Source organism: Lissotriton vulgaris, chromosome 5, assembly GCF_964263255.1.
Source record: "Lissotriton vulgaris chromosome 5, aLisVul1.2, whole genome shotgun sequence".
NCBI classification, from domain to species: domain Eukaryota; kingdom Metazoa; phylum Chordata; class Amphibia; order Caudata; family Salamandridae; genus Lissotriton; species Lissotriton vulgaris.
Window position 1 is genome coordinate 1891706329 of NC_141693.1, and position 24925 is coordinate 1891731253.

The 24925-nt window shown below is 47.7% G+C and overlaps 1 protein-coding gene across 1 annotated transcript in view; it reads left to right on the forward strand.

Annotated features, from left to right (window-relative positions):
• The window catches only part of LOC147717639 (E3 ubiquitin-protein ligase TRIM39-like), a 548063-nt gene that overhangs the window by 129368 nt on the left and 393770 nt on the right, over positions 1-24925 (forward strand). The gene's annotated exons all lie outside the window — the stretch shown is intronic.

Here is a 24925-nt window from a genome sequence, read left to right on the forward strand (position 1 = left end):
CTCTTCCCGGCACGCCTGCGAGTGGTATTCGCCAACAAGACCTTGTTCTTCGAAAACCCAACTGAAGCCTGGACCTAAGCAATGGAGGAATGCCCGTTGCACACTGATGTTCGAGCCCCGCAACAGGAGGGGGCCGGGGCGGTCCGGCTCGACTCTCACCTCCCGCTCTCCAGCCCCAACGTAACTGCTCCTGCAGGTGCCGTGGACGGGGGTGGACCCTCTCAGACTCCCCACCAGGCCGCCCACTTCAATCGATACTGCTCCCCGATGAACCATCACTGGGAAACGCTCCGGGTCATCTGACCATTTGGCTCATGGGGACGCTTCGCCCGACCATCCTTGCAGGTTCCCCCGGACACACACCTCATGCAGCCCAATGCTTCTGAAAGACCCTGCTTGAACTCACCACTGCCTGCCGGGCCTAGCTCCACAGCCGGAGGGTATACCTAGTTCTACCATATTCCTTTCTCACCTGATGGACTTGTTTAGGCGCATCCTGCAATGAGGAGGGATCCTCCACGCTTTCCCACTCCCAAGCGTTTTAGTTTGGTTGCTCACTCTCTGGTTTGTTGCTAGGGCGACAGATGCTTCTGTTCCTGAAGTGTAGGGTTGGGTGGGGGGTGGGACCGTTGTCTGGAGTTTTTTCCTCAATTCTGTGTTTCTTTGTCTTTCTTAGTTCGACCACACCAGCATTCATGAAGCACCCTGATGTACACCCGACAAGACAGGCAGACCGACCTCCCCCTTCAGACTTGTAGTCCCACTGTCAAACCAAGCACCATGTTCGAAACACCATTAATAAACACCCCCCTGCGGATCATGTCCCGGAACGTTAATGGCCTCCTTTACCGCTTTAAACGAAAGGCTGTCCTCAAGTACGCGCATCACTCAGGGGCAGACATCTTACTCTTACAAGAAAGCCACCTGCTGGGTAATCATTGCCCCTTCTTAATGCGATACAGCTATAACAGAGCGTGGCACTCGGGTTTACAAGGGGTTCCCGTGGGGTGGCAATCCTGGTAAGATGCTCCCTTCCTCTGGTGACTGTCCAAACGACTCTTGACGCCCAGGGTGTTGTAAACGAATCTAGGACCCTAGTATAAATTTCCCGATTCATGCCCTTATATAGGTATACTTTATCATATCCTTATAAAGGCATAGAAATCATTATCATATTTGGCCCAAACCATACAGCCCAAATACGGCAGGGATACTTCCACTAAGCTGCAAGAATCAACAACGTTTGAATATTAAGTTCTCCTAGAACTCCCGGCATTTTCCAATAACTGAGCTTTTGAGTGACGTTATTAAGTCCAAACATGCGCCAAACTCGGCACCTTCAAAGTATAAATATGCCTTGATGTGCCCAGGCAAACACACGGTGGTCTGGAGCAGATTGACTATCTACTTGCCCGACGCCCTGCAGCTGCAAGTGCTGTAGGAAGCCGACCCTCCACCAGACGCACTGCGAGACTCTGCCATTTCTCTTGCCGAGAAATCCAGCTCCAGTATTTCCAGGCTACCCTTGCGGGTATCTGGGAAATCGAGTCCCGAGAACGAGATACAAGACCTCCTTCATTCTAAAACCAAGGTACAGAGCTGATTAGCCCTCTTAGAGAATTCTTGGAATTAGATTCCTGGCAGAAAAAACTCCTAGACTCAAGCTCCTCCTCATTTACTCCCTCCCTCGTACTAGACTCAGGTTAGATACACCGGGGTAGGCGTATTTTAGAAGCACCAGTTGAGTACTTTTAGTCATCCTTTTATTACTATATGTATTTTATAAATTTTATGCACCTTATGGCTTAACACCGATATCATGATTTTACAGTACTACTTTATAATACTGTTTGTATTATATGCCTTGTACTTCATAGTAAGCTTTACTATTGTGACAGTTCATTTTCAGTGCTTGAGAAAGAAGACTGTTCAATAAATAACCACTTTTATTGAAAACACCCTTCTCTCTGTTTTCTCAGCCGCTCTGGTGAAACAAAGCATGCGCGATTGACTGAGTGAAATAGTTATCTATTGTTTCCGCGACTCTAGAGATTGCTTTCTTAAATATTGGAAACAAAGTTGTCATGTTTATGCGGTTGTCAGAAACTAATCCCTTCTTGTGAATTCGAGAAAGTTTCTAGTGGCCTCTGAGCTAGCTGGCACTCACTATTAAGTTTAATTTATTCGGTAGAGACCTAGTAGACCTCAGTCCTACGTCTAAGCTACAGGATATATTATTCCAATGCGCACAGCCTATTGGGAATATAGGAACTACACTACAAGGGCACTTTCATGGCCATCAGTGGCACAATAAATGGCAACCCGCTTAACCTGGTGTTCCTTTATTCTCCCCCCTCGATGCCGACGACGACTTTAGCTAAACCCGTTGATCGCCTGGCATCATTGCCCCCGGTCCTAAATTTCTCGGGGATGTCTTTTTTTTTTTTTTTTTATTTAAACCTTTATTGTGACATTTAAGAAAATACAAGCATGGGCCTACAATCGCAGGGGCTGGCCGCTAGATAGATTAAAACCACCAATATTACAGTACTACACAGCTCATCAGCCGACAACCCAGAGGTTCGGCAGCGATTCAGGACAATTCGGGTATAAGAATACACAACTAAATTTCAGAATGAGTCCGAGGTTTCGTTTTATATTATATGAGAGAGGATCAGGTGCCATACAATCAAACCAGATAATGCGGGGGACAGGGTAAGAAACAGGGTAAGAAACAGGGTAGACACATAATAACCATTGTGATGGAGAATCGGCGCCAAAGTATACAGATCGATGCAAATGAACACACAATATACATTCCATGTTGCGCCAATTCTCAGAGCCTGCCCACCCGGAAATCGGATATCATAAAAGCATGAGCACTAGATACAAGCATACGATAAAAGTCTGAATGATTCGTAGCTATACTGATCCTTAAGAAAGAAAGAAAAGGAAAAGAAAGGCCATAGAAAATGAAAAAGGCAAAATAAACCCCCCACCCTACACCCCTGCAGATGGCTACAGCCTAACCCCACTAGCAGCGTGCCTGTCGCCCCTAATGACTAAAACACTAAAGGAAGGAAGAAGAATGGAGGAGGGCATAGACATTTGGGCTCCCAGCCCCTTTAGACCCCCCGCCAGATACAGCCACCCCCTATCAATAAAAGAACATTTATGACAACACTATAGAAGAAAGTAGAGGGTACCGGAAAACACCGCCCAGCCTCTTAGAGCAAGCAGTTACAGGTCGAACACTTGTGAAAGCCACTCCAACCCTTCCCGACCTAGTCAATCTTAACCTTGGCCCTTCCGAACAAGAACACGGACCCCTCCCATCGAGACCCAAAGGCACACAAAGAGGTAATAAAGGAGAAAAGAGTCATCAAAAATCAATCTATGGCGACTCGCAGGCAATAGGTCCACGGGAACTTTGGATGCTGAAGAACTCTCCCTCCTGGATGAACAGTCCCAATGTATCCTGCACAGGAGTCGTAGAGTCACCAAGGAAGGAGAAGATGACCACAAAGTGAAAGGAAAGTCACAAAAAGAAGTCTCCGGGAGGGGAACGCCCTTTGATCTCTCCAGAGCCGATAGTAACGGAAGGTTCGGTGATATCATGACATCCTCGGGAACACCTTCTCCCAGGGCACCATCCGATGGTTCCAATGCTTGTTTCCTCACGGGGCTCTCGCACGGAGTCAAAATGGCCACGGTTTGAATGGCTGCAGATTCCTGTTTCAACCGTAAGGCCGGGTCCGGGTCTACCAGGAGCATCTCAGATAGGCGCGAGTCCAATTTGCTCAATAAGATATCCACCTGTGATCGAAACGCCCACATTTCCGCCAGTACTGACCTCAGCGATGGCTCATGCATCGTTCGATCCACTGTGTCATGCCCGATATCAATCCCAATCACCTCCCCGGGTGAATCCGTCATCCTCGGGGGGGGGGACAAACAGGATCGCGAACATGCAGATGCGGAGGGTGACCGGTCTTTGCTCGCAGCCACGGTCCACACCGTTAAGGCCGCATGCCAGAGGCCCCGAACCACGAACCCCGGTGACCCCGATACCGGGCCCGCGGGACGGGAACCCCCACTCACAGCCAGCAATAAGCAGAATCACTCCTCCATCGATAACGAGCAGTAGAGACGATCGCTGCCAAATCCGGGCTGAAACAAAGCCTCCACTCCGGTTGACCGGACCCAGCCTGGTTCTTCTGGCCGATGTTGTTGCACTGCAGCCCGGCTGTGAAAGTACTTGAGGCCCCGGCTTCACCGCTGGAGCAGGCCGCAAACTTCAACACGACAGAACTTCAACAAAGAAGCCGATAAAAGTTTCCGGATTTCACCATCGGAGTGCGGAACAGTTCATGCACACAGAGACCAGGCGCAAAGTCAGGATAATGTACAGGATATCGCGGCGGGTTACGGAGGTCGGCGGAGCCGGGAGCCTAAGCAGCCATCTTGTTTGCTGACGTAGCTCCTCCCCTCCTCGGGGATGTCTTTAACGCGGTCTCGTCACCGGACCTCGACACAACAGGCCCGCCATCCCCAGGTAGAATTGCACTAGTCAAGCAGCTGCGGTCTTGGGCAGCCTCACTAGGTTTATGCGACGCCTGGCGACTGTGGCATCCCCACTCTAAACAATTTGCACACACCTCAGCGGCACACCATACACAGGCACGAATTGATGCCATTTTTGTTACGTCAACGGACTGTCTTCTGATTCAGGATGTCTTGCTTCTTCCGAGAGGTATCTCTGACCACTCGCCAGTGATGATCCGTAAGGGTCCCCCCTCGCGTCTGTACGGCAAACATGGAGGTTAAATGCCTGGTTTCTTCAAGACCAGGATTTTAGGAAGGTGTTTGGGGAGGAGCTCAAACAGTACTTTCTCTCCAACGAGGGCTCTGTGTCCTCCCCGGGAACCTTTGGGAGGCAGGCAAGGCCACGATTAGGGGGGCTGCCAAGGGCCAACTCAAGCTCCAGCGACAAACCCAATTGGAACAGATAACCTCACGAGAGGCGCAGGCCCTGCGCCTCGAATGTGTTGTGTCCCGGTCCCCATATGCTTTCGACACAAGACTTCTGACCCGGCTCTGGTCGGAGATCAAGCAGCTGTTGCTGGACGCGGCTAAATCCTTTGGCGCTCCTCCGTGGCCAGGGTATTTGGATGGGGCGACAATAATGGCGCACGCCTTCACCGCCTGTCTGCGTAGCCAAGGGCGAACCGTATAATCCCTGAAATAGCGGCTCCAGACGGGTCACAATGCCGTGCCCCAAAGGAAATGGCGCATGCCTTTGCCGCCTACTACCACAGGCTACAGAAGGCCCGAGCCCCAACCATGTCCCTTACGGACCTGATGGACATGGAGGATCGCCGCCTTCTGCGTTCAGATGCCGCCGCTCAAGCCGATCCGTACCGTCCCATTTCCCGTGAGTAAATTAGAGACACAATCGCTGTTGTTTCATCTAGCAAGACACAGGGCCCAGACGGCATTCCTCAAGAATACTACGCCCACTAACGGGGTGTTCTCATCCCCCATCTCGATGCACTGTTTCACGAAGCTGTGGAGAAGGGCTCCTTACCTCAAGAAACGGACATAGCCACCATTGTGGTCCTTCCGAAATCCCAGCCCCCCTCGTGGCAGTTTGCAGACTACCGCCCCATCTCCCTCATCAACACTGATATCAAACTATTTGCTACCCTCCTTGCCCAGCGACTCAAGCCCCATCTATCTACGTTGTTCCACCCCAACCAATGTGGGTTTATGCCCGCCCACGGCACCCAACACTGTCTTCGCAGACTGTACTCCGCCTTGGCCCATCGCCACCTCCTCACCCCATATCTTGCGCTTCTCCTGGTAGACTTTAAGAAGGCCTTCGACTCGGTGGATTGGGGCTTCCTTCAAGATGTTCTTGACATGATGGGACCTGGTCCCCGCTTTCGACCCATGGTCAAGGTTCTGTAGGCCCTCCCGATGGCTACCGTTCTAGTTAACTGGGTCCTATTGGAGCCCTTCCCGGTCTGTAGGGGAACGAGGCAGGGTTGTCTCCTTTCCCCCCTGCGTTTTGCTTTAGTGATGGAGCCCTTGTGGTCCTTGATGCTGTCTTGCGATCGGACGCAGGGATGGGAATGGCCCAGCACTGATCTGGATAAAATCGCCCTATACTCGGACGACGTTCTCCTCTACTTGGCAGACCCTGCCCGGTCTGGCCCCCAATGTCTTCGTATCCTGCAGTCCTTTGAGCAGGCCTCAGGCCTTCGTTTGAATCCCAAGAAATCGGTCCTGGTTCCCCTTCACCTCTCCCGGGAATGCTTTGAATGGCAGTCCGAAATACCTCTACGCCGTCAATCATTCAAATATCTGGGAATCTGGGTGACCCTGCTGCCTGAGTTCAGCTGGGCCCTTAATGTCACTCCACTGGTGAAGGGAGCCAAGGCGGATCTCCAGCTGTGGCAGTCGTTGCCCCTCAACCCTATGAGGAGGGTGGCCATTTTTAAAATGATGGTGCTCCTCCGCTTCCTTTACATGCTTCAGAACTCCCCCATGTGCTTCCCCAAGGCCTGGTTCTGTGAACTTGACGGCTTAACCAGCAAGTTCTTATGGGGGAAGGGTAGGTCCAGATTAGCACTCAGTACTTGCAGGATCCCCTCGTTCGACAGGGGTTTGGGGATGACTCACCTTTACCAGTACTATTTGGCCACACGACTTCTCTCCATACATGACTGGTTCAACGGGGGTGGTCCGATCTGGCCTCCAGGCTCGAGCTTGGGGAGCTGGGCCTCGACAGAATCCAATCCTTTCTATATGGGACCCCGATTCTATCCTGTCTTCCGGAGGTGACGCGCTCTCCATTACTGGCCTGGCGGGCAGCAATGCGGCACACCAACTGGACACACACATTGACCCACTGTACACTCCTGCGGCGCAGGACCTGGCTCAGGGAGGTGACCGGTCTTCTGGGCTTTGAGGCATGGGACCTTATAGGCATCACACAGCTCTAGGACGTTTGGGTGAGGGATCATATGCGCTCCTTTGAAGATCTCCAAACCAGGTACTCGCTACATCACTCGCAATTCTTTCGCTACCTCCAGCTGCGGCATGCCCTACGCTCACACCTCGCAACAGGCACGTGATTCCCAGATCATAGCCTGCGTGAAGCACAGATTATGTTTGGTGACCTGGGGAAGGGTGGCATTTCCTGCATTTACCGCACACTGATCAACAACACCCCGACTCCCTTGGACCGACTGTGGACGCAATGGGAGGACTGGGTGGGCCCCCTGGAACTGGAAGAAGAGGACTGGCGGGACGCCCTCATGACCCCGAGAACGGTCACCGCCTCCGCTAGGCTGCGCTTAGTGCAGCTCAACTATCTACACGCCTCATATCTCACCCCTGTACGCCTTCATCGCGCAGGGCTTAGTCCGTCCTTAGCCTGTACCAGGTGTGGCCAAGACCCCGCTGACTTGGTTTGGGCCTGTCCCTTCCTAGCGGGATTCTGGAAGAACTCTCTGAGGTTCTGGGGTGGGGGGTTACACACGACCCTAAGCACACGATTCTGGGCATCACTGATGGGTTAGACGGGTCGCGCAGCGATTTTTTTTTCCCACTACAGCCATGGTGGTAGCCAAAAGAGACATTGCAGCCTCCTGGAAGTGCCATGAACCCCCAACCGTGGGGCGTTGGCGGAATGGGGTGGACTGGTGCGCCACACAAGAGACAGTTATGTATGCGGCACGTGGTTGCCCCAAGAAATACCGCAGAATTTTGGGGAAGTGGTTGGGGGGGGGGTCTAATCATGGGGGGGGTTTGATTGTTTCCATCATACCTTTGCTTTATTATTGTCTGTACTTTGGGTAGCGAGAATCTATTACTACTTCTCGGTTATTGAAATATGGTGTGATCTGGCTGGTGCATTCCTTCTGTAAACGGAATAAAATTTGGTTATCAAAAAAAAAGATCGGGATCGTATACTACTAGCTGTCCCTGCTCTATCATATATTCTTTCAAGAATTAATGTCTTTTATAACTTCCTAAAATATGTCTTCTTCTTCCCATATCTTCTAGTGCTTCACGTATAATGGATCTGTCTGTTATGATTTTGATTAAACTGTTACTTGTTTCATAGGCAGAGGTGTTCGTGAATCTGTGTTGCTTGGAAAAAATAGGGCTGTATTTGACCTTTCACTCTACAGGCAAGCAGAGGGTAATGTTTGGGATTCCTCCTTTGTTAAGTTGAGTGGAGAGGTGTGGCTCACTGGTTAGAGGTGGCAGACCTGAGTGCAGAGAACGGGCCGGGACCAGGGTTCGATTCCCGACGCGGCAGGGTCTTGGACCAGGATCAGCGGACTGATAATTCTCGCATCGGTGCCTACTCCGACCAGGGAGCACACTCGGCAACTCTGGGCATTAGCTTGCCTCATCTCCACAACGGCCCCACACAAACGCCGGGGATGCCTGGTTTCACCTTGGAGACCCCCAGGAGGGACTATCTCACAGGGAAAGCCAGGACGGGTTCCCCAGCGGTCTATAGCGCTACGAGGCCTCCGGGTAGCAGTGCGCTTTACAAGACACAACAATTACAATTAAGTATAGAATTGGGGAGGATGTTAAGTGAGGTATTAATGAATACAAGTAACATGATGTAGTTATGGTCTGTTCTCTGATGTACTTCATATGTGCATACCATGTGTTATCTTTTAATTCTGTATAAATCTTGTCATTATTGGTGTAGGTGCTTGAGTGTATGCTATTTGTTTCTCGAGTTTCCCTCCGTGTATGCTTGTTTATTCTATCATTGTCACTATTGCTATTATTACCCCTAGCGGTGTTGCCCATGAACTCTTTACATGAATTATTATAATATATACGAGCTGTTCATGACAGAAAAAATTACAAAATACATAGCTCCTATCTCTTTGTTGTAAAACAGTCCAAATGCTACGTTGGGGGAGGAAATCTCCATTTGGTTCTCCTTTCTTCAGCCTCCCTCCTTTTATGTTCTTCACATCTACTGGTATTAAATGTTGTTTGTCCGTTTTATGTGGCTCAGGTGAGAGCAACATCCGGTACCTTTTAAAATATGAAATCAGTTTGTGCTTGTTGAAATCCAGACATTGATAGAGCCATTGCGCTGAAACGTGTCTGTTGTGGATTATCAAATAAATGCATTGGACATCCCGTGAGTGCCACAACCCCTCTGTATTCTTTGTGAATCCTACCTTCACGATTCGGAGGCTCCCGTTATAGGGGTTCGTCAGATTAGGTGGGACTTGGAGCTACTATGTTAATTTTAACTGCCGGAACCAGCCAGATCTAAGATATACTGTCAACTGTGTGTTGCAAACTATTCAAGTTTGAGGATGCCGAGTAATTTTACATTCTCCTGCGGCAGATCGTTGATTAGGCGGTTGGCAAGGGAATGCATGTAAGTGACAGGCACACTTTGAAAGTGATCGGAATTCGGAAAGCGGCGAATCCATGCAGGATGAACTGTTATAAAAAGATTTTTTCTAAATATTTGGCTATAAAATCGTAGTCGTGGAAAGTGTCAACTTTTCTTTTGAACTTTATTGAGTTTTCATATTTTAGGTAATTAACGTGATAGGTACATACTTCATCACATCTTCGGTCAGCATCCTATGGCAGAATATAGTGTTGGGCTCATGTCAGGCTGCATAAAGTACATCAATATATCTCACATGTCTATCAGTGTTTCACAGATGCAAACGGCATCAGTACAGTTGTCGGCCCATCCTCAACTTCACTTGCATTTATTCCATGCTGGCTACTTACGTCCATCAATAGAGAGCAGTAAACTTCGTGACATTGTGATACATCATCAGAACACGGAGGCATTACCACATCTCTCTTATACCATATAGAATAGGGAGCATTAGTCAGACATATATCAGCAAGGTGGGACTGCCTATTAAATGTCTTGTAGTCTCAGAAGCTAAAGTGCCCTTCTTGTTGCACTATCCGTAGCCCAACCTCTTCTTTTCTAAATATCTCTTACCTTCCATTTCACATCTATTTGTGGAATTTTGTGGAATTTGTGGGGGTATTTATAAAGCGCAGCGTTGGCTCCAGAAGGAGCATCTTGGCGCTGGATTTCCTGGTAGAGGGTCAAAGGCCAGTTGTAGTAGCTGTAGGAGATTAGATGGCTGCCTTGGTGTAGTCATCCGGAAGGTTAAAAATCCAAGTTTTTAACAGTTTTCTGAAAGGCTTTTCGTGAGTTTGCCGTCTTAGATTTTTGGGCATGAGGTTCCAGGCTTTAGTGGCCAGGAAGCTTAAGGATTTTCCACCTTTAGTCTTCAAATTGAATCTGACGGGGAGGATGAGGTTGTCATGGGAGGAGCGGAGGGATCTACTCGGGTTGTAGTGGGGGAAGCGTCTGGTAAGGTATTTAGGACCAGATTTGTTAAAAGCCCGAAAGGCGACAATCAATATTTTAAAAAATATTCTTTTGTAGAGTGGGAGCCAATGCAGGGATCTTAGAGCTGCAGAGATTGATGACTTTCTGGGCAGCTTTAGGACCAGTCGGGCAGCGGTGTGAAGTACACTTTGGAGTTTGGTCAGTGTAGCCTTTTTTGCTCCGGCAAGGAGGCCGTTACAGTAGTCCAGGCGTGAGATTATTAGGGCCACTGTTACTGTTTTCCTGGAATCAAGTGGTAGAAAGTCGAAGAACTTTTTAAAAGATTTTATAATTCCGAAGCATCGGCCCGCTACAGTCCTGGCATGCTGATCGAATGATAAATCTGAGTCGAATAGGACGGGGGGGGGGGGGCAACTGAGTTTCCCGGCCACCAGAGGGCTGGGCAGAAGATGGTATGTTTTCCAATGGGGAGGATCTCCGTTTTGCTGGAGTTGCATTCGAGGTGATTAGTATCCATCCATTGGAAGACAGCCGTCAAACAGTTTTTGAGGTTAAGCTCTGCCTTGGTCGAGTTTTCCTCTAGGGGTACGATGAGTTGCGTGTCATCGGCATACGATGTTACAGGTATGCCGAATGACTCAATCAGGGATAGGAGAGGGATAAGGTAAATATTAAAAAAGAGGGGGCTCAAGATGGAGCCCTGGGGTACACCGGAGGAAACCCTCTTTTCCTTGGAGTGGAAAGGGCCAAGAGCGACAGTTTGGGACCTGTTGGTTAAAAATTATTTTATCCAAGATAGAGCAGTTTCCGAAATCCCTATTGCCGTCAGCCTGCTGATCAGGATGGAATGGGAGATAGTATCGAACGCCGCGGTGAGGTCGAGAAGAATGAGGATGGCTTTCTTCTTCTGGTCTTGCAGCATCTTTATAGAGTCTGACAGTTCTATCAGTGCTGTTTCGGTCAAATGATTGGGGCGAAAACCCGATTGTTGCGGATGGAGTATATTGTGATCTTCCAGATAACGTTTGAGTTCTCTGTAAACCATTTGTTCGGTGATTTTCCCCAAAGCTGGGAGGAGTGAGATCGGGCGAAGATTGGTGAGGTCAGACGGGGATTTGTTGGCTTTTTTCATGAGAGGTTTAACTATTCCCTGTTTCCACAGGCGGGGGACAGATCCAGTGCGATGAGATGAGTTAACAATATCGTTAATGATTGGGTTCACCACGTCGATGAGTTGGTGGAGGATTTTGGGAGGACAGGGGTCAGATGGAGAACCAGATTTGCACGCCAGGATGACTTCTCTGGTTTGATCTAAGGTGACAGGAGAAATTCTTAAGGCTGCCGGCTGGAAATTCAATCTGGGGAGGGTTGCATGCACTTTGAGATGTTTGTGCAGGGGGGAAGTGTTTTTTGAATGGCGTCGATTTTTTCCTCAAAGTAGTCCGCTATTTTGTTGCAAAGATCTTGGGATGGTTGAAGCGCTTTGGGCTGGGTGAACGATTTCACTATTGAGAACAGAGTTTTTTGTTTCTGATTAGACTCCCTAATAGCGTTGACATAGAAGGTTTTTTTGGCGGATTTAATGTTGGAGAGGTAATTTTTCCTAAGTTGGATGTATGAAAGACGGTCGTCCATGTCATATGTTCTGCGCCATTTACGTTCGGCTTTTCTGCACAATAGGTGAGAGTTAGCTAGGTCGGAGGTGAACCAAGGGGCATTGTTTTTGGGATTATTATGAGTTTTGCGGGGGCAAATAAAATTACCGGGACTATTTTTCTATACATTAAATGACAATAAGGATAGCTCATAAAAAAATGAGGCAGAGTCCGTGGTATCTGAGTCATACGGGCTTTAATTAAGATGACTCGAGTCACCGAGAATCGGGTTCCATCACCACTAAGGTTCAGGAAGGGATATCTAATCGTTTATTAACATCACACATTATATATAGTAAAACTGAACAGTTGCATTGAATACAGTAGGCGTAACAAGTGAAAAAGAGAGAGATAAGAACACATGGGCGTAAAAGAAGGCGTGTACAGGGGCGTACACGGAGGTGTGTGCTGGAAGCGTCACAGAAGTGTCATAGGTGGGTGGATGCATAGAGAAATTCTGCAGGGTCAGCAGAAACCTTTTACCATGGATGCGTGCGCAGTTGAACGTGACGTATATGGACGTGTAACTGGGGAGAGCTGGGGGACTTGACTTTAGCACTAGTAGAGGAGTCTGGTGTCTGGGATGTCAGAACGACCTGCACCTATAGCATATCTGATATCTTGTGTTTGGAGGATGTGTTGTCTGAAGTAAAAAGTCTCTCGGGCAGAGGCCGTACATCACTGAATGCTAGTGGGTGCATACGTGTCTTCGTGCAATGAGCGGGGCCATGGGCCTACTATGGCAACGGGTGCAGTAAATTACTTGTAAGGAGACAGGAAGGCCGGGCCCTTTGCTCTGCAGGCTGGAATATGTTTACCTATTTCACAAGACTGGAATGTGTTTTTGCGGAGGCTGAGCAGATAACTGTAGGCAAAATACCGTCTTGGCAGGCAGGCCAGGCCGAGCCGGGCACCGCTTCGCTGGGCAGGAAGTAAGGTAGAGGTCAGGGATGCATACCTAAACTGCAGTTTTCTGAGACAGAAGAGGCTCGGAGCCTGAATTAAGGGTCTGGCTCGATTGAGCCACAAAAACGTGTGCTTCGCGTTATTTAAAAGTGCACCATGTAAATGCATTGGAAACGTAGGCCTGGATGCGGAATTGACATTAGAACCATGGAGGGCCTAATAACTAACATGTGAACATTTGACGGAAATGCAGGGGCATTATTAAAACAGGCACAGAAAAGGAATTACATGATAACATGGACATACATGGGACATATGTACATGAATAGGGTGCGAGGGGGGGACACACTGGATACCTGAAAAATTCTATTTCCTCAGGTTGGAGGGGTTCCGAGTTCTGATGTTTTGGGAGATCCAGTTATGGAAAAGATTTGCGTCGAATTCGACGTTACCGGAAAGAGTGGGGGCCTGAGATTGAGGGATAGGATTAAGTGTAAGACTTTCTTGAACCTTTTTCCAGTTGACGGGGTAGTCACAGTGTGGGTTGGGTTTGCTGGAGGATTGTGGGCGTGCGTTTTTAATGTGGAATAGGATCAAGCTGTGATCTGTTCAAATTTGAGGGACAGGGGGTAGGGTAGTCAGAAGGGGAAAGTTAGTGCAAATACCGTCAAGAGTATGTCCTAGTGAGTGAGTGGGCAATGTGACACGGGCTATCTTATGAAGTCTTGTTATTGCAGCATACACCGACGGTGCATTATTTGGAATAAACACACAACAACTGGAGCCGATCACTCTACAAGCTCCACCCCTATCAGCCAGGATGACGTCAAGAACAAGGCGGTTCTGAAGAACAACAAGTCTCATAGCAGACTGCTCTTCGGTCAAGTTTCCTAAGGCAAAAGTAGTTTCATTCACTACTGCTTCAAGAGTTCTGGTCAATCTTCGTATTATCTTACTATTTTGGACGGGACCTATGAACCAGAAGTATCCTTTAATGTAATCTTTATACTGGTCCCACACTGACTCGGAATAGTCGATAACAGGGGGAAGGTCTCGTTTATGTTTAACATGCACAAGACGGGTATCTCGATGATAATTGGATGGGGCTAGAAAAACAGGTGGTAATAGGAACGCGATATAACACGTTCCATCCCAATCCAGGGGCAGATGTACATAAGCTGTCTGACCACAAATAAAATAGGAATGGCGAGAAGCTTTGAAAGTAGACTTTCCTTTATCACTGAATTCGACCACAGTATTACAATCACTGTGTCCTAGGTGTACTGAACCATTTTTTCTGACGCATAATTCACCTTTCACGGGTAAAACTATTATAAACGGTAAGTCCGAATTAGTCTCGGACTGGACGTTCAGAATCATGAGGTTAAGGTAAAAATTACCTAAATCATACACTTCATTTTCTAGATCGGTCCCTGTCCTTTGGGGAAGACCGTTTTTGTCTGGGAAACAGGCTTTATTCATAACTGTATTCAGGTCTCCCCATATCCAATTGCTCTGGGAAACTGTGGACTTACTGCCTAGTGAGGACATTAAAGCAAACCATGCTTCGCACGAACCATTGTGTGAAAACGGATAGGGGAAGAGGGGCAGAGCTCCCTTGTATTTCTGATAAGGTGGGAGTCGGCCGCATACCCAGCAATTTGTGGCATTGCTGGTCTGGTGAGTATGGTGTAACATACGAATAAAAGTGTTGTTGCGCATTGCTAGTCGATAGGATAGTTCGTGAGGTGGTAGATCACTGAATGTGTGCTCTACGGTGTCATTAAAGGAAGAATGTACATGTGAACCAAGAGGAGGAAAGAAAACATGTAGTATCAAGCTTATACATATAATCGATATACTCAGAAAAAACATATTGATTAAGGAAATAATGCATCTACTACGCAGATTCTTGCAGTATTTGTTTTTCTTGACTTTCTGTCTCTCTCTCTCACTATTTGGGTCTATCTCATACATGTCAGAAACCTGTCTAACCGCTTCACCCGAGGGGGACTTAAACAATTAAACGCTGTCTGACTTACTAGACCGTAGTTTGCTTCTATACTCCTGCTGCGGAGTTTTTTCTAACAAGGGGAGCTTAGTGTCAGTATCAGAATCAGGGCAGTCCTTGGGAAATGTCTCTGGACACAGTCCATGGAATCTTTTTACGTGACTGGAATGAAGCCAGCCTTTCCTTCCCTGGACTTTCACTGCGGTCCTCGTGGTCATCAACACCAGCTTCGGCTCCCGCCACCTAGGCTCCAGAGGGCTTGAGCGGTCAAAGTTCCTTATACAAACGAGATCACCCGGAACGATTTCATGCGGTTTCACTTGGGTGTTGTCCGGGAAAACAGCCGCGACCTGTGAACGACAAGAAAGTAGTGCAGACATCAAGGAAGCCAGGTAATCTGTCAGCATATTACTAGCAACATCGGTGATCTTGCGCGGCATAGGCGTACCCCACATATTTGGTGGTCTTCCAAAGACCACTTCGTACGGGGATAGTCCGGTTCTGGAATGAGCTACCATACGCATGTAAAAGAGGGCAACCGGCAGGGCTACCATCCAATCTACACCTTTTTCTGCACAGACCTTCGCTAACCGTGTTTTCAGAGTCTGATTATGTCTCTCAACGAGACCAGCTGCTTCGGGGTGTCGTACGCAGTGAAATGTCCACTGGTACCCTAACAGGAGTGATACCTGTTTCATCAGTTCGGGCGAGAATGGCTGTCCATTATCTGAGTACACGACACGGGGCAAGCCGTATCGCGGGAAAAATTCACGAACCAACTGCTTGGCAGTGGTTACAGCGGTGTAATCTGGAACCGGATAAGCTTCTGTCCATCTGGATAGGGCACATACAACTACGAGGACATACTTGAATCCTCGACATCTGTCCATCTGAATATAATCCATCTGGAGGACTTCGAAAGGATGGTCAGGAGGATGAAATCCACCTTGTTCCACGGGAATGCCTTTGCCTGGATTGAACTGACAACAAATCATACAGGTACGTACTTTCTGTTTTGCTGCTGCACGTAAATGTTTGTTGAACCAAATGTTCTGTATACTGTCTAACATAGCTTTTTCTCCCAAGTGTGCCGGACTATGTGCTGTATTAATGATAACTTGAACCATAGAGTCGGGGAGAAACCAAGTGGCTTTCCCCTTTGTCATCCATCCCTGATCTGTCTGGACCCCTCCTTGTTCAGTCCATTTCTTGATTTCGTCTGGAGTAGCATATGTCTGTATGTCGAGTACATCTTGTGTGGGATCCCTGACTGTCATGCAATTCGTCAGTGATGGTACTTCGGTCTTTGTCGTGTCAGCAGGAATGTCTGTATGAGTCTGAGCTGTAAGCTTGGCTGTTTGATCTGCAAGGTCGTTACCCTGGAAAATTATGTCAGTGACTTTAGTATGTGCTTTGCACTTCATGATGGCTATGGCTGTAGGCAAGTGTATTGCGTCTAACAGAGCTTGAATGAGGGGACCATGCTGTATCTTGGCTCCATGAGAAGTCAAAAAACCTCTCTCTTGCCAGAGGACTCCGAAGTCGTGAACGACTCCGAATGCGTACCGTGAATCTGTGTATATGTTTACTTTCAGGTTCTTGGCTCGTATGCAGGCTTGGGTCAGAGCGATGAGCTCTGCTGCTTGGGCAGACAAGGTGTCAATACGATGTGTTTCTATGACTTCAGTTTCAGTAGTCACTGCATATGCGGCCACTAACTCTCCTGTACTTGTTCTCATGCATGAACCATCCACATAAAGTGTCAGGTCTGGGTCGGGTAATGCAATGTCTGTCAAGTCTTGTCTTGGCTTCGTCATGGTGTTAATGACTTCCACACAGTCATGTGGTGTAGGGTCTGCTGTAATCGAGGGTAACAGTGTAGCAGGGTTTAATATGTTGCAACGTCTGATCTCTATGTGTGGCTGAAACAGTGTCAGTTCATATCCTGTCAGTCGTGCTATGGTCAAGTGCTGAGTCTGTGTCCTGTTTAAGAGAACTTCCACGGAGTGTGGGACCTGTACTGTCGGGGGATGTCCTAACACTATGGAGTCGCTTTGTCTGATTGCTAGAGCTGTTGCTGCAACTGATTTTAGGCACGCAGGTAGAGCCTGGGCCACCGGATCCAATGTACTGGAAAAATAAGCACAAGGCTTGTGTTTGTCTGCCTGATCTTGAGTGAGAACCGATAATGCTGTGCCATCGCGTTCAGTGACAAAAAGTGTAAAAGGTTTGCTGTAACATGGTGTCGCTAAAACAGGTGCTTGACATAAAGCTTTCTTCAGTTCATCAAAAGCTTGTGTATGTTCCTGAGTCCAAGGGAGGACAGTCGAAGTCGCTGCCTCCTGTGTTGTCAACTGTATGAGTGGTTTCGCTAGATATGCGTACTGGGGAATCCATTGTCTGCAGTAAGAAGTGAGGCCAATGAAGGCCCGTACTTCCTTTTGTGTCTTGGGCTGTGGAAGATGTGCAATTAACTGGATACGGTCGGGTGTCAACTGTCTACTCCTCTTGGACAGCAAGTGTCCAAGGTTAACCACTTGCTGGACACAGAATTGTAGCTTCGAAGGGGACACTTTATGCCCCTTTCGGCCAGAAAATACAAGACTGTCAGTGATGCACGTTCGCAATCTCGTTCTGTTCGTGCTGTGATCAAGAGATCGTCAACGTACTGGAGTAGGGCAGTGTCAGTAGGCATGTGAATACTGTCTAGTTGTCGTTTCAGTGCTTGACTGTAAATACTGGGACTTTCTGTGAACCCTTGAGGAGCTCTTGCAAATTTGAAGCTTCGGCCATTTAAACAGAATCCGAAGAGAAACTGGCTTTCCGGATGGATGGGAACACTAAAGAAGGCGTTCTTGAGATCAATTACAGTGAAGAACGCAGCTTCGGAATCAATGGCAGTCAATAGGGAAGAAATGTCTGGCACCACTGGGTACTGCGGTAATATGCATTTGTTTAATTCTCAAAGATCAATCACCAGTCTGTAGACCGGTGGTGCATTAGGGTCAGTTCGTTTAAGAACTGGAATGATAGGAGAATTACACACATTGGAGTCAGTTTCTACAACCACTCCTTGTGCAATGAGTTCGTCAATAATTTTCAGTAAGGCCGCTACAGCCTCAGGTGGTAACTTGTATTGTCTGATTCGGGGCAGTACAACTCCTTGTTTAAGAGTGACACGGTATGGTGTAATGTGCATGCAACCTACATCAGTTGGACCTTGCGCCCATAAATGCTGTGGTACATTCTGTAATCTTGGGTCAAAATCTCTTAACACTTAATGTCCTTTAAAATCACGTAAAAACAATGTCACATTTCATGAGTACTGTTGATAATCTGGGTAATCTGACTGTGCATACTGGTACATTTGCTGTGTAATGTGTTGTGTGGCAGCTACAGGCTGGGGTACGGCTACTGTCTGTTGGGCGTTCTGAGGAGGTTGCGTGTTCTGCGGAATGTGTTCCTGTCTTGGAGGACGAGGTCTTTCTTTCGTCCTGCCTGTAGCTATATTGTATTTCAGAACGGCACATTTGTTTATATAGTGACCTGGCTGTTTACAGTAATTGCAGTTCCTTTTAACAGGAGCTGCAGAATGACCGGTCGGTGCCGTACCCCTCTTCTGACCATCAGCTGGGACAGACTGAGCAACTAGTACTTTCATTTTCGTGTCTTTTATACGTCTCTGTTCGTGTTCGTGTTCTTCTCTAATTCGGTTTTGATGGTACTGTAACATTTGTAACATTCGGGAAGGGCTATTTGCTTGCCATGTACTCTCAACTTTCAGTACTCTATTTTTAACTTGTGGTAAGGAATTCTCTACTAATTTGGTCACAAACAGATGTGGATACGATTCACTACTTGTCTTCAGGCCGCTATTAATAATGAAACATTTCTCGAATCTGGAATATAAATCACTAGTGTCTTCGTCTTGTTTCTGTTTGCAGGCTGAGATAGCATCCCAGTCTTCCTTTTTAGTAGCTAGTAATCTTGGCAATACCTGTATTAATAACTCGGGCAATGCTCTGGCTTTTTCCCCAAGACCAGTACCAGGGACTCGTGTATTATCTTCGTTTTCTAATTCTGCCCAGTCAATCTTTTTCTCTCCCACCTCCCACTCTTTTTCTTTAAGTTTTTCGTAAATGCCGGCTGGCAACAGTACCTTTAACATTTTAATGATATCGGGATACGTATACTCCCCCATGCGGAGCATATCTTTTAATTCACGGTGGAACCCTCCCGGATATTTATCGTGACAGGGCACTAATTTTTTCATTTCCAATAATTCTATTTTCGTTAAGGGGGTGTAAACAAATACTCGTTCAAGCTCACCACCTGTTGTCCGGACGGGATGAACTTCTCGTAAGGAATTCAGTTTGTCCATGTAAAAAGTCTTTCGATCTCGATTAGGGACAGGAACGAAGTGGGGAGTTAGGAAAGGTATGTATCTATGTCGTTGTTCCAAAATTTTATGAATTAGTTCGGTACCCAACCCTCTCCATCTAACTAGCAATAAATCTTCCAATAAGTTATATAGGGGGCCTGGGTCAGAATGCTGACTCTCATATAGTGTAATGAGGTGCTGGATCATGTACATACCAGCTAGTCGCTGTTCGTCTGGGGAAAGATTCAAAAATGTTTGCGCTACTACGTCATCTTTATATATGGTAGAATTGCTAGCCCATTGAACTGCTGACCGGGCTAGTTCCTGTTCGTGCAAAGAACTAAGCTCACTACTCCCTATTAGTTTTTTCAATTCTTGGTCAGTGGCTTGGAATATGCGTTCAAGGGAATAGTGTTCTGGTATGGGAGAGAGAGAACGTTTCTTGTATTCTAGACGTATCGGCCTATCAAAAGGCCTTGCTCTACCTACGTAACTTATTTTACTTATGTCCGCTGGAGCTACATCTTCGTCCACTGAAACTTCGTCGTCCTCTTTCTCGGTTTCGTTCTCGTCGGCCTGTGCCAAGGCCCGTTCTTTCTCACGTATGTCAAGAATTTCCTTACGGATTTTCCTGTACATTGCCTCTACACTACTTTGTTTATCATGCTTTCCGACCGCTATGTTATCACTCCAATTTAACATACGTTTAGTTACTTCTCTGTGTGGTTGATCTTGTTCCCTGATCAAACAATTTATCAAGAACTGTAAAACCATGCGTTGAGTTTCCACCTTTCTGTGTGCCATGGCCTCCTGTATACTTTCTGGTCCCTCCCCCATTCTAATGAAGTGATATATCTTGTCTAATTTCTCTCTCATGCCTGGTAAAGTGATCAAATAATCGGCAACGCGCCTTAATCGTAGTGAGTGTAAGACCAATGAGTCCTCACCCGGTACTGGATCATATATACAATCAGTAAGGTTCTTTCTAAGGGTTGCGTATGTTGCCTTTGGCGTTTGTTCCAGTGCTAAGTCTCGTAATGATATTCGTTTTACTTGAGGAGGGGTGGAGAAACCCCCTCCCGCGGCTCCTAGATGTGAGCCGCCGGGGCTTGCAGGCTGCACTGGCACTGGTAATATTGGTGCTGATAAAGTAGGTGTAGGTAATGTAGGTTGGTCCTGGGTTACAGGTGGATTAAAAGGATTGCCAGGACCAGTGGCAGGAGGAACAGTGGGGGGAATCGCGTCATTAACAGGGTTGTGAGGATGAATATTTGGAGGAGGATTTGTATTTGCATACTCTGGGACAGTGTCATCTAAGTAGGAAGAAAGGAAAATTTCCGCTGCGGTCTGTTTATGACGAAGTTTAGTCGGGACCAATGGTGGCGGCAAGTTACAGGGTACTTCCGGGGTCACTTTGGGTAGGCCCTCGGCAAGAACGGGATACATGCCTTTAATAAGGGCATTTCTTTGTCTGTCTAATTGTTCTGCTTTAACTCGTTCGCCTTCTTCTAGTAACTCTTTTTCTTGGACTTTTTCTGATGCTTCTCTACTTTTCTCTGCTTTCCTAATTTCTTTCTCTGTTCTTCTATGCGCTTCCTTACGCCATAATTCTATGGCATCTTTCTGGGATTGTCTGGCTTTCTTTTTCCACAATGCTTCCTCTACTCTCATGATGCAATCAGCATCCCATGTCCCTTAGACAGGCCATCTATATTTCTCTTCCAGATCTTTGGTGTAGTCAACCCATAAGTCTAAGTACAGTATGGCATCTAAGCCATGTTTATGGTACATAAAATGTCCGGGAGTGTCCCTAGGCGGGACGGGAACTGCCTCTTCGAGTATCCCTTTCCTGGTTCCTATCTGACGTAATTTCGAGAACAGCGGCATATTTGAACTGGCTTGAACAAGAACACATTAAACACAATAATAAACTGCGAACAATCATTCATACCACGACATTAAAACATTTCGGACAGAGATTACCTGATACATAGAATAACACAAATCTGGAAAACAATACTAGAATACTGGATGCACTGCTTGAACAGTACTGTCATACCGGTCCCATAAAGAGACACGTCATACCGTATCCACCTAAGTGGACACGTCTATACCTGTGTACCCAGACCCGTCTTGACCGGGCTCAAATGAATAATAATAATAATAATAATAATAAAGAGCTTATAGAGCGCTCAGTAACGCAATCTCGGCGTGTCCCCGCGCTAAGAGCTACCAGCGATCACCATAAGAGCCTATGACCTACACAGTGTATAGTTGTGTTTTAAGCTTGGCCCTGAACAGCGCTTCACTGCTCTCTAGTCTCAGAGCAGTAGGAAGTTTGTTCCACTGTTGAGCTGCTTGGAACGCAAAAGATCGTCCACCCATTCTAGCCTTCCTGATCCTGGGGACTGTCAGCAGCCCGGCACCCTCCGACCGGAGGGTCCTTGTTGGTTCGTAGCGGCTGACTAAATCCCTAAGGTAGGCGGGCGACCTGCCCCAGACAATTCGGTGACAGAAGAGGAGGCACTTAAACAGCACGCGTTTCTTCACAGGCAGCCAGTGAAGCGCATCCAGCGCCTTTTGAGAATTAGCTCTCCTGGGTCTTCTTAGCACCAATCTAGCGGCGGAATTCTGGATAACTCGCAGGCGGCCTAGGCAGCCCTCGGTGGCCCCTAGGAACAAGATGTTTCCATAGTCCATCCGAGAGGTCACCAATGCCTGCGTCAGTGTCCTTCTGGCCGCTATGGGTAGGAGGTCTAAGGTTTTGTTTAGGGTCTTCAGTACTCCAAAACATTTGCCCACAAGACGCCTTATGTGGCCATCATAGGAGAGAGAGGGGTTAATCCAGACTCCTAGATTCTTAGCCTCCTCACAAGGTATGGCGGTAGGGCCAAGGCATGGAGGCCACCACTCGGCTGACCAGTTTTTGCTTTTTCCCCCCACCACCAACAATGAACCCGTCTATATGCGTTCCCAACAACGGTACTCACCGGGAAGCAAACTGAAGGCCTCGGAAACTCGACACTGGACTGGACTGGACTGCTACGGCGTCTGGCTGCTACGCATGCGCTTCGGAACAGGTGGGCCTCCGGATACCTCGGACCTTGCTCTCTCGGCTTGGGCTCTGGTCGGGACTCTCCGCATTCCTCACCGCCTCGTCTGGATGCCAGATCGCAGTCTCCGTCTCCTCCGTGGGCCTGAGGGAGTTAGCAGGAAAACCCGCGAGTGTGCACAGAAAGGGGTCCGTCACAGCTGTAGAAGGGGTCAGGGGCCTGCGCTACATCGCCGGCGCGTGGGGAAGGGGAGGAGTCCCTATTCGGGCGCCAGATTTATGTGGTAAATAAAATTACCGGGACTATTTTTCTATACATTAAATGACAATAAGGATAGCTCATAAAAAAATGAGAGGCAGAGTACGTGGTATCTGAGTCATACGGGCTTTAATTAAGATGACTCGAGTCACCGAGAATCGGGTTCCATCACCACTAAGGTTCAGGAAGGGATATATATTTGTTTATTAACATCACACATTATATATAGTAAAACTGAACAGTTGCATTGAATACAGTAGGCGTAACAAGTGAAAAAGAGAGAGATAAGAACACATGGGCGTAAAAGAAGGCGTGTACAGGGGCGTACACGGAGGTGTGTGCTGGAAGCGTCACAGAAGTGTCATAGGTGGGTGGATGCATAGAGAAATTCTGCAGGGTCAGCAGAAACCTTTTACCATGGATGCGTGCGCAGTTGAACGTGCTGTATATGGACGTGTAACTGGGGAGAGCTGGGGGACTTGACTTTAGCACTAGTAGAGGAGTCTGGTGTCTGGGATGTCAGAACGACCTGCACCTATAGCATATCTGATATCTTGTGTTTGGAGGATGTGTTGTCTGAAGTAAAAAGTCTCTCGGGCAGAGGCCGTACATCACTGAATGCTAGTGGGTGCATACGTGTCTTCCTGCAATGCGCGGGGCCATGGGCCTACTATGGCAAAGGGTGCAGTAAATTACTTGTAAGGAGACAGGAAGGCCGGGCCCTTTGCTCTGTAGGCTGGAATATGTTTACCTATTTCACTAGACTGGAATGTGTTTTTGCGGAGGCTGAGCAGATAACTGTAGGCAAAATACCGTCTTGGCAGGCAGGCCAGGCCGAGCCGGGCACCGCTTCGCTGGGCAGGAAGTAAGGTAGAGGTCAGGGATGCATACCTAAACTGCAGTTTTCTGAGACAGAAGAGGCTCGGAGCCTGAATTAAGGGTCTGGCTCGATTGAGCCACAAAAACGTGTGCTTCGCGTTATTTAAAAGTGCACCATGTAAATGCATTGGAAACGTAGGCCTGGATGCGGAATTGACATTAGAACCATGGAGGGCCTAATAACTAACATGTGAACATTTGACGGAAATGCAGGGGCATTTTTAAAACAGGCACAGAAAAGGAATTACATGATAACATGGACATACATGGGACATATGTACATGAATAGGGTGCGAGGGGGGGACACACTGGATACCTGAAAATTTCTATTTCCTCAGGTTGGAGGGGTTCCGAGTTCTGATGTTTTGGGAGATCCAGTTATGGAAAAGATTTGCGTCGAATTCGACGTTACCGGAAAGAGTGGGGGCCTGAGATTGAGGGATAGGATTAAGTGTAAGACTTTCTTGAACCTTTTTCCAGTTGACGGGGTAGTCACAGTGTGGGTTGGGTTTGCTGGAGGATTGTGGGCGTGCGTTTTTAATGTGGAATAGGATCAAGCTGTGATCTGTTCAAATTTGAGGGACAGGGGGTAGGGTAGGCAGAAGGGGAAAGTTGGTGCAAATACCGTCAAGAGTATGTCCTAGTGAGTGAGTGGGCAATGTGACACTTTGCTGAAGGTTGAATATTTCTAGGGTCTGTAGGAAGTTGTTGGTTTGTGGGTCGGATTTGGACTCAAGATGTAAGTTAAAATCCCCGAGAAGGGTGAAATGTGGGTATCTGAGTAGAAAGTGTCCCAGAGAGTCGCTCAGTGTGTCTAGGAATTTGGAGGCATTACCGGGTGGGCGATAGATCAGACCACCTGAGAAGGATAGAGATTCATTGAGTTTGATTGAGAAACCCAGGCCTTCAGTATCTTTTAAGGGGTCTAAGTTAAACGTGTGACAGGTGAAGGTATTTTTCAGTATAATAGCAACTCCTCCGCCTCTCCCTTTCAGTCTGTCTAGTCTGAAAATGGAAAAACCCTGGGGGAGGGCAATGGATAAGTCCGGATTGCTGTCTTCCGTTAGCCAAGTTTCTGTTATCAGGAGACAATGGAGTGAAACGCTAGTTGTCAGCGTAGATATAGGCAGGATGGGGGCGTGGCCTAAAGTGGGCGTGGTCAGCGCGCACGCCTGGGCTGATGGCGGCCGCTAAAAAGGGAGGAAGGCGCGACAGCGTTTAGATCGGCTGTGCGCTGCAAGCGGTTTTGACTGTTAAAACAGTTCATTTTCAGAAGCACAAAGTAAGTGACACCACACAAGTAATTTTGTAAATCAAAGCAGAATGCAATTTTTACTCGTACCACCAGCTCCCGGCTTCCGCCTCAGGACTGGGTCAGGAAATGGAATGAAACGCTAG